We start from the raw sequence: 8,293 nt of genomic DNA, 5'->3' as shown, positions 1-8,293 counted from the left end.
TATTTGCATTACACGTTCACATTTTATTTATTTCAAACCTTTACTACATGTATTCAATCATGAAAATTTGGGAATTATTTGTGGAGCATTCCATGACATAAATTCTAAAAGAGCAAAGTGGAGCCAACTTGGTCTTCCTAGATAAAGATAAAAGTCATGAATGAGAGTTTACCATGAGTTGGTAAAACCGAGAAACTCCAAGAGTAGCTTATTAAGACTCAAAAAGAGATGATTGATCAGGAAAAGAAGTTTTAGGGCGAATCCAGAGAGCATATGTCTAAATTGATGCACATGGTGACTATCTTGATTCATGGAGAGAAACCACTAGAGGATCCCACTATAAAGGCTATGAATGAGACTTTAAACGTTAATGATGGGGACCATGTGACACCAACCCATGATCAAGGATTTGTTAAAGAGCATGGTAACTCAAGTTATCTTCAAGATTTGGATGTGACCCCAGGGGGAATTACTGAATCGTGTTGAATGAAGAATAAGTGAAAGGTGAAAGTTTCGTTTTAAGAAATGAACTCCACTCAAAGAAGAGGGCATATAAGGATATCGAATGCTGACCAAGAAAGAAAACAAGAGCCAAAATCCCTTGATTCAATGCTTTAGCCCCTTGTAACCATCAAATCAGGGTTACCAGACTCTATCTATAAAGACAACACAAGCTAGTCTTCCATAAGGAAAGTTGGATGATAGTAAAAGGAAAGCACAAAGTTTTCAGTTCATTCATTTTCATTTTTCGTGCGAAAAATCACATTCTGAAATGCTTAAAGCATGATTGCACCGCATTATGCCCAACCACAGTGGCCACTAAACACGAAATGGTCTTATAAGGAGATTCTTTGGTAAACCATACTGAAACCTCAAGATGTTCAACTAACGTTTCTAGCAATCTTGAAGGAATATTACATGATCAAGCAATTCACAGATCCTAGGTAGAGAAGCAAAAAGCCAGAATTCAATGCCCAAGCATCTATTTCCAAATAGAGATTAATGCAGTCAAGTCCTATAAGGGTTACATAGCGAAAGAGAAGGAGAAAACAAATCCAAACAAGAAGGTTTCAGTGGATGTAATCCGAGACTGGCCTATAGGATTGAGAACGAATTGGTTAGATGCAAGCCATAAAGCATCTCAGATGCCTATATCAGATTTTCTGATGACAAGTGGGGCATTAGACATTTCAAAGAGCCTGACAGATACTCCACCAGTCATTGCAACAACTGTTGCTCAAAAGCTAACCAAGACTATCATCCTGAAAGAAAATCGTTTTGGATCAAAATTTGGGCCCAATTTCCAACCAGGGAAGAAAGAGATAAACAAGCAAAAAGAGAAAGAGGTCAACCTGAAAAAAGGTGATAATCATTGAGGCATATATAGAATACTTTCCAGTTTGGTAAAGTTGATGTTGAACCACATTTGGTGGAAGCAACTGATAAAGAAGAGAAGAAGAAAGATCAAAAGCTGCATGTCAGTGAAATTCCTGAAGATACTAAGGTTGGAAAGTTTATACTGAAATCTGACCATGATTCCCTGAAGGAGAACTGAATGAGTGGACTATAGAGGATCTCCTTATAGTTTTTAAATGAAATTTAGATTAATACTCGGAATTGACATTTATGCTTTTGTCCGCGAGCATTAAGGAATCTTTTGTGAAGGGTTGCTATGTTAATCTTAATTTGTTTGTAATTGAAGATGATTTCCTTCATTTCTCAAGTGGCACATTTTCATATTCTTTATCATTCTTTGCATTATTTTATTTCTTATTTTATTCTTTCATTCATTCCATACAAATAATTATCACTCTTCGAATGTATATATTCGTTCCAAATTTTCTTTACAGGTGCCTTAAGCATTCATAACATGAATGTATCTGAATTTTAATTATAAGATAAATTTCGAGCATCCTTTATTTAGTAGAACTTTATGAGTGCAAAAATGAGGAAGAATGGGATATTTCTGATAAATTATTGAGGCTGGGGAAAGATGAGGATGAACATATCTTATCTAACCATGAAGAAATCAAGATTTTGAATGAAAAAGATACAGTAAAAATTATTTTTTCAACCAACAAAATATACATTTGCGTTATTCTTGTGATTTCCATGGCATTAATGTTGGCAAGAAAGGGTCCCACTTATGTTCCCATTGAGCTTTGCTCTTTGGTGTACTTGTAACACTATACAAAAGCTCTGAACACCACTTTACAAGGAACTTCGCTGGTTGAAAAATCAAGACAAAGCCCCAGGAAAGAATAATTGTCTTGTTTAGTACTTTACAGAGGAGCAATTATGGTGCTGAGCCAATGCTACGTTCATGTGGCACTTCTATCAGCACTAATTTCACCCAAGTGAAAGGTTGTGTTCTGCTTGCACCAAGGTTAAAAGTGTGGAATTATGAGGATTTCTTTCCATGGAATGGGCAATGGAATTTTAACAACAAAACCTTGTGAACCCAACTAAGATTGCATGATGGGATGCTGTTAATTTCTTGGCACGATGTGATACAAATAGACTTGTTTGTGATCTGATTAGATGTGGAGACATGAAATGAATTTTATTAGACCCTCCCTTTCATGTGTTTCAAGAGACAAATCAGAACAGATGATGCTATCCCATTATTAAAAGTGGATAAAATGTTTGAGGACATCCAATCTAAACTTCCTGGAGCTCTATAGCTCATTTTTTGTGTTTTACCTAGACATTTGAATGAACACAGTCACCTAAGATTGAAATGATAGATTCTATGTTCAAAAGAGTGTCTGACAAGGAGGATGAGGGAATCATCAGGGAGGTTTTCTTGGACTTCTATAAAAGTTCAGGAAGAAGAATCCTGATCGGATAATTATATTCAGGGGTAAGTTTAACGAGTCTCAATTCAATCAGGCATTGAAAAAGAACTGGATCAAGTCCTTGAGGCTTGCAATTTTCTTGATGAGAGTTGGAATCATGAGTTTGTAGTCATCGTTGCACAGAAAAACCATCCTGCCAAATTTTTCCAACAGGAATCTCCTGACAATGTCTTACAGGGCGCTGTTATAAACAACAAAATATTTCATCGAAAGAACAATGACTTCTATCTTTTTTCTCTTACGGGAAGGATTAGAACCACGAGGCCTACCCGATATCATGTTTTGTTGGATCAGATTGGGTTTATGGTTGATGATCTCTAGGAACCATTTCATTATCTATTGTATGTATATCGAAGGAGCACCATCGCTATCTCTATCTTTGCTCTTATTTTCTATGCACACTTGGCAACTTCGCAGTAGGGGAAATTTATGAAGCTTGAGGAGGCCTCTGAGACATTGTCGAGTCATGGTGGTGTTACTATTCCTGGAGCCATTGTCGTCCCTCAGTTTCCCAAAATGAAGTAAAATACCAGCCGCTCTATGTTATTCTGTTTAAAAAGTGCCACTTTTGAACAATCATTTTGCGTAGGATTCTGCAACTCAAGAATTATTTAAGTAATCTTCGAAGTAGACGTGTGTTTAGACCTTTTTGGGGTTTTGCCAATGTTATTGATAGACATGAATGGTTATTGATCAGTCATAGCCTTCTTCTCTAGCGGCTTGCTTTTGGCTTCATCATGTGAAATGACTATAATTTACTATTTTGTTTTGAAGAGAAGAAAAGAAAAAGAAATAAAAAAAGAGAAAAGACAGAAAAAGAGAGAAAAAGAGAGAAATAAAGAAAAAGAAAAATAGAAAAATAGAAAAAACAAAAAAACAAAAAAAGAAGGAAAAAAACAAAAAAGAAAAGAAAAGAAAGAAAAAAAAAGAAAAAAAAAGAAAAAGAAAAAGGAGAGAAAAAAGGAAAAAATTAAAAGGGGGTTCAAGATGAGAATCCGCAAAAATCGTTTTGAAACCAAATGAAGGATTTGAGTTGAAAACCTGAAAGGGCGTCTCAAATACATTTTGATATTAGACATATGAAAAACAAAACCCTCTAAAGTATCTGGTACTTTGAGATGAGTTGCACGCCTGCAAACAGTTTGGCTATTTTTGGAAGTCCTATAGATATAAGCTCCTCTACGCTTCGGGGTTGTATTTAATTGATTGATTTATAAAAGCATGATGTTTTGAAAGGAACTTCACATCTATAGACATTTTGACAACATTTGAGATCTTCTAAACAGATGCTTACCTTAGTGCTCCAAATTATATCAAGTCGATTGGTTCAGGAACATTCATGCTAAGAATGCTTAAGGCATTTGACTTTATTTCTTGATTTTTATCCTTTCCATGATTTTCATGACTTTGTAAAAAATCCAATTGTCGCATATCAAGCCCGGATTTCGTTTACAAGCATCTTATAAGTATATTAAAATAGTTCAAAAGAAAGTAAAAGATTTCTTGGTATTACTTTGAACTAATCTTTAAATGCATGGAGTCCCTAGTAGCCCAAAACATTGAAACTTGTGAAGAATGTAAGTATGAGTTGAATTCATAAAGATAGCTATTCAATCCCCATCAAAGACATTTTTTCAAGTTATTTTGATCAGGGGCAAATAAACAAGATGATTGCTCAAGAAGCTGATGAGGCTTATAAAATGCAAGGGCAAGGGAGACATTCTACAATCCTTAGAACAATAAAATATGATAGATCAGGAGACTCAAGAATGAATCTTTCACATTTCTTTGTGACATCATTAATAATTAATCACGAAGCATCCAATTGCCTTAATAAGAAAATGGCTTGATTATTTTGAGATTTTTTTATTGTAACAAAGATTCAAAGCACTCATGTATCAGGCATATGGATCAAACTTTTGAAGGACCCTGAAAATAAGAAATATTTTCCACAATTGAAGCTAGAATTGATGTTTAAAAGCTTCATAAGAAGCTAAGGACAATCTTTATATGGCTGACAAGATGTAATTTTTGATGGATGATGCGAGAGTAAGACCATTTAGAGTTGAAATTTTGGCATTCAAATAAAGATGAGACATGAAAGTACCAACATTGGGGCATGGATAGAAACCCAGATCATGTTAAGATAGCAACAGTCAAATCAAGAGTGTATTGAGAATAAACCTTGCTGCTTGGAGTATCAGGGGCAGAATATAGAGAAAAAAGAAGCTTACTTTGAGAAATAAACCATTCTTGCTTTAATTAACAGAAAAATCTTGAAGAAACAACTTTGATAGAACAATTGGGTCAGAGAAAAAAGGCGTCAAGATCATATAACTGACCACAACAAGAATTAAAGAGAGCATTATTTCTAAGATTTTCATGAAGAAACAAAAACAAGAGAAAAGAAAAGACAATTTGACACGAGCTGATCATATTACTCTTCTAAAAAAGAGAATGATTGCTTGAAGACAAGTTGTCGTTCTAATTTTGGAGTAGGCCTAAGATTTTCATGAGAAACAAAAACAAGAGAAAAGAAAAGACAATTTGACACGAGCTGATCATATTACTCTTCTAAAAAAGAGAATGATTGCTTGAAGACAAGTTGTCGTTCTAATTTTGGAGTAGGCTCTAGCCGATATTGGATAAGTGAAGGAAGAACGAGTTCTCCACTTTGAAACCAAAAATAAAATAAAACAATATTTCTGAAAATGCATTATGTTTAGACACATTTAATTGCATTTATATCTTCATAAATAAATGCACGATCCTTTACAGATCTCCGAAAGAAAGAAAATGATTTGTGACCTCGAGAAAAGAAAATCACAATCCAAATCTCAAATAGAGGAAATCAAGTTTAGAGTTGCAGAGTCTCAAGACCAGAGGAGTCCATTCCATAGAAAAGTCATCACTTGGAAGAATTCCAAAGTTAGTAATGATTTCACAATTCCACGTTGAAGAAGAAGATTTCAGCAAAGAATCAATTCACAACTCCATTTTGAAAGAAATAGATCTCAACAAAATTCGAAGACCTTTGAATCAATACCTTCGAATCAATACCTTTGGGTACTTCAAACACCAAATCACTAACATACGATAATCTTTTACAGGTTTAAAACTCTTCAAAGATAGGATAAACTAATCAACATTTCCAGTAGGGAGTTCATAATGAGAAGAACTCATCCAACGAGGGAGAAGAAGTTTATAATGAGAAGAACTTGTTCAACCTTGCATCAACATTTTCAGTGGGGAGTTCATAATGAGAAGAACTCATCCAGCGAGGGAGAAGAAGTTCATAATGAGAATAACTTGTTCAAACTTGCATCAACATTTCTAGAAGAGAGTTCATAATGAGAAGAACTCATCCAACAAGGGAGAAGAAGTTCATAATGAGAAGAACTTGTTCAACCTTGGCTCAACATTTCCAGTGGAGAGTTCATAATGAGAATAACTTGTTCAACCTTGATTCAATTCCATCACAGAAGGAGAAAGATCAATATTTACAGAGGAGAGTTCATAATGAGAAGAACTCATACAGTGAGGGAGAAGAAGTTCATAATGATAAGAACTTGTTCAACCTTGGTTCAATTTCATCATAGAAGGAGATGGATTGACATCCCTAGCGAAGAGTTTGTAGTTTAACAAACAGAGACCACGTTGAAAAATGGTGTTTTGTATCTTTGCTCTATTCCCGTTCCACTGTAATGAGCAAAGAGGGGCAGCTGTAATCACCATTTTTTAACCTATAGCTATATTATTATTTTTATTTTTAATATTATTATAAGTAATGTTATTATTACAACCCAAACCCATTACCCAGTACCCAAACATTTCAACCCAAACCAGGCCCAAATAAAACTAGGACCTGGGCCCAAGCAGATCCAAACTCGTGCCCGCTACAAAACCCTAACCTAATCTAACCTAACCTTAAACCCACTCTAGATACATAAAAAAAGGAAAAATAATGCCAAATCTAATAAACCCTAAAAATCTGGGGCATTAAAATATAAATACATCACACACAGAGTTCAACAGTATATCTAGGAATTTTATTATTATTCTAGGCCTATGTATTTTTCAGGTATATGTAACATCCTAAAACAAGGCTAGTGACTAAAACGTGAATTTTGAAAGTTTTTTGTTTAATTTCGAAATAAGTTAAAAGTTCAAGGACTTGAATAGAAAAATTTCAGTGTTTTATTAAATGGTAATTGTGGAAATTTTGAAGGTTATAATAGTAATTTCATAAGAAAGTTTTTTATTTCTCCTTTATATAGGAGATGTCACGTGGAAATGGAGGAAAGAAAATAGAAAAGTCTAGAGACTTTGGTTCAACCTTCTTCTTCTTCTCTTTCTCGTAAGCTCCATGGCAAAGGTAAGTTGGTTCCAAGTTGATTAATTCTTTTGTTTTAAAGTTGGTTTTGATTCTTAGAGTGATAGAAAATATTAAGGAAAGCTTAAGATGGATTAAAACTCAAAGATTATCAAGTTATGAGAGATTGAAAATAAGAGGTTTCAAATGGAAATCTTGGAAAAGAGTTAGTAATTGAAGTTGGGGGTTAAATTTGACTTGTCAAAGAGTTAATTAAGAAGTTAGAGGTGATAGAATTAAATTAAGAACACATGGAAAATTTGATGAAATTCTTTGATTCAAGAATTATGGTGAATTATGAGGGATAGTGAAGTGTTAATGTTATAAGAAGGTTTACATATGTATAGATAAGTTTTATGGTATAAGGAGGGGTTAATAAGTAGAATTTGAGGACAAAGTAAGAATTTTTGGGCTTAAAATGGAATTTATGGGTTGTGTGCATCGATGCATCTTCAATGTGTATCGATACTCTCTCAAATAAATGAACATCGAATGCAATTAGTGCATCGATGCATAAGGAGTGCATCGATGCACCCCCTTAAAATGAAAACATCGAAGGTGATTTGTGTATCGATGCATGGGTAGTGCATCGATGCACATGTTAAAGAATGCATCGATACACTGTAGAATGTATCAATGCACTTCAAGGGAAAATAAAATTATACCTTTATTTTGGTCTAAGAAATGATAGATTAGAATATATCAATTGGATACTAATATGTATCAATGTATGATTATATAGATATCGAGCACGAACAAGTTCCAGAACGATTATCATGTTAAGATTCAATCGAAAGAAAGAAAATCATAAAAGGGGATTGGAACTTAGTGAGGCCAAGGTGAGTGCATCTTATTGCATAGGATTATATGGAAATTGACTTGCGATAAGTCTATTTCGATAGTATAATACATGAAGTATGTGATTAATATGAAATGTAGGTATGCTTGATTGTATGAGTGTATATGTGATATGTGAATATATGGTTATGGAATAAAGTATGTAATAATACAATGTTATTTGAGTTACTTAACAATAAGTCATAAGATTACAGACATATGTAAC

The 8,293-nt window shown here is 34.0% G+C and overlaps 1 pseudogene; it reads left to right on the top strand.

The window, feature by feature from the left end:
• Positions 1–291: 291 nt before the first annotated feature.
• LOC120199792 lies at positions 292–3,383 on the top strand (annotated as a pseudogene).
• The last annotated feature ends 4,910 nt before the right edge of the window (positions 3,384–8,293 follow it).

This window comes from Hibiscus syriacus, unplaced genomic scaffold (genome assembly GCF_006381635.1).
Source record: "Hibiscus syriacus cultivar Baekdansim isolate YM2019G1 unplaced genomic scaffold, ASM638163v2 tig00000340_pilon, whole genome shotgun sequence".
Lineage (NCBI taxonomy): Eukaryota > Viridiplantae > Streptophyta > Magnoliopsida > Malvales > Malvaceae > Hibiscus > Hibiscus syriacus.
Note: the sequence above shows the minus strand (reverse complement) of the source record. Positions and strands in the feature narration are given on the sequence as shown.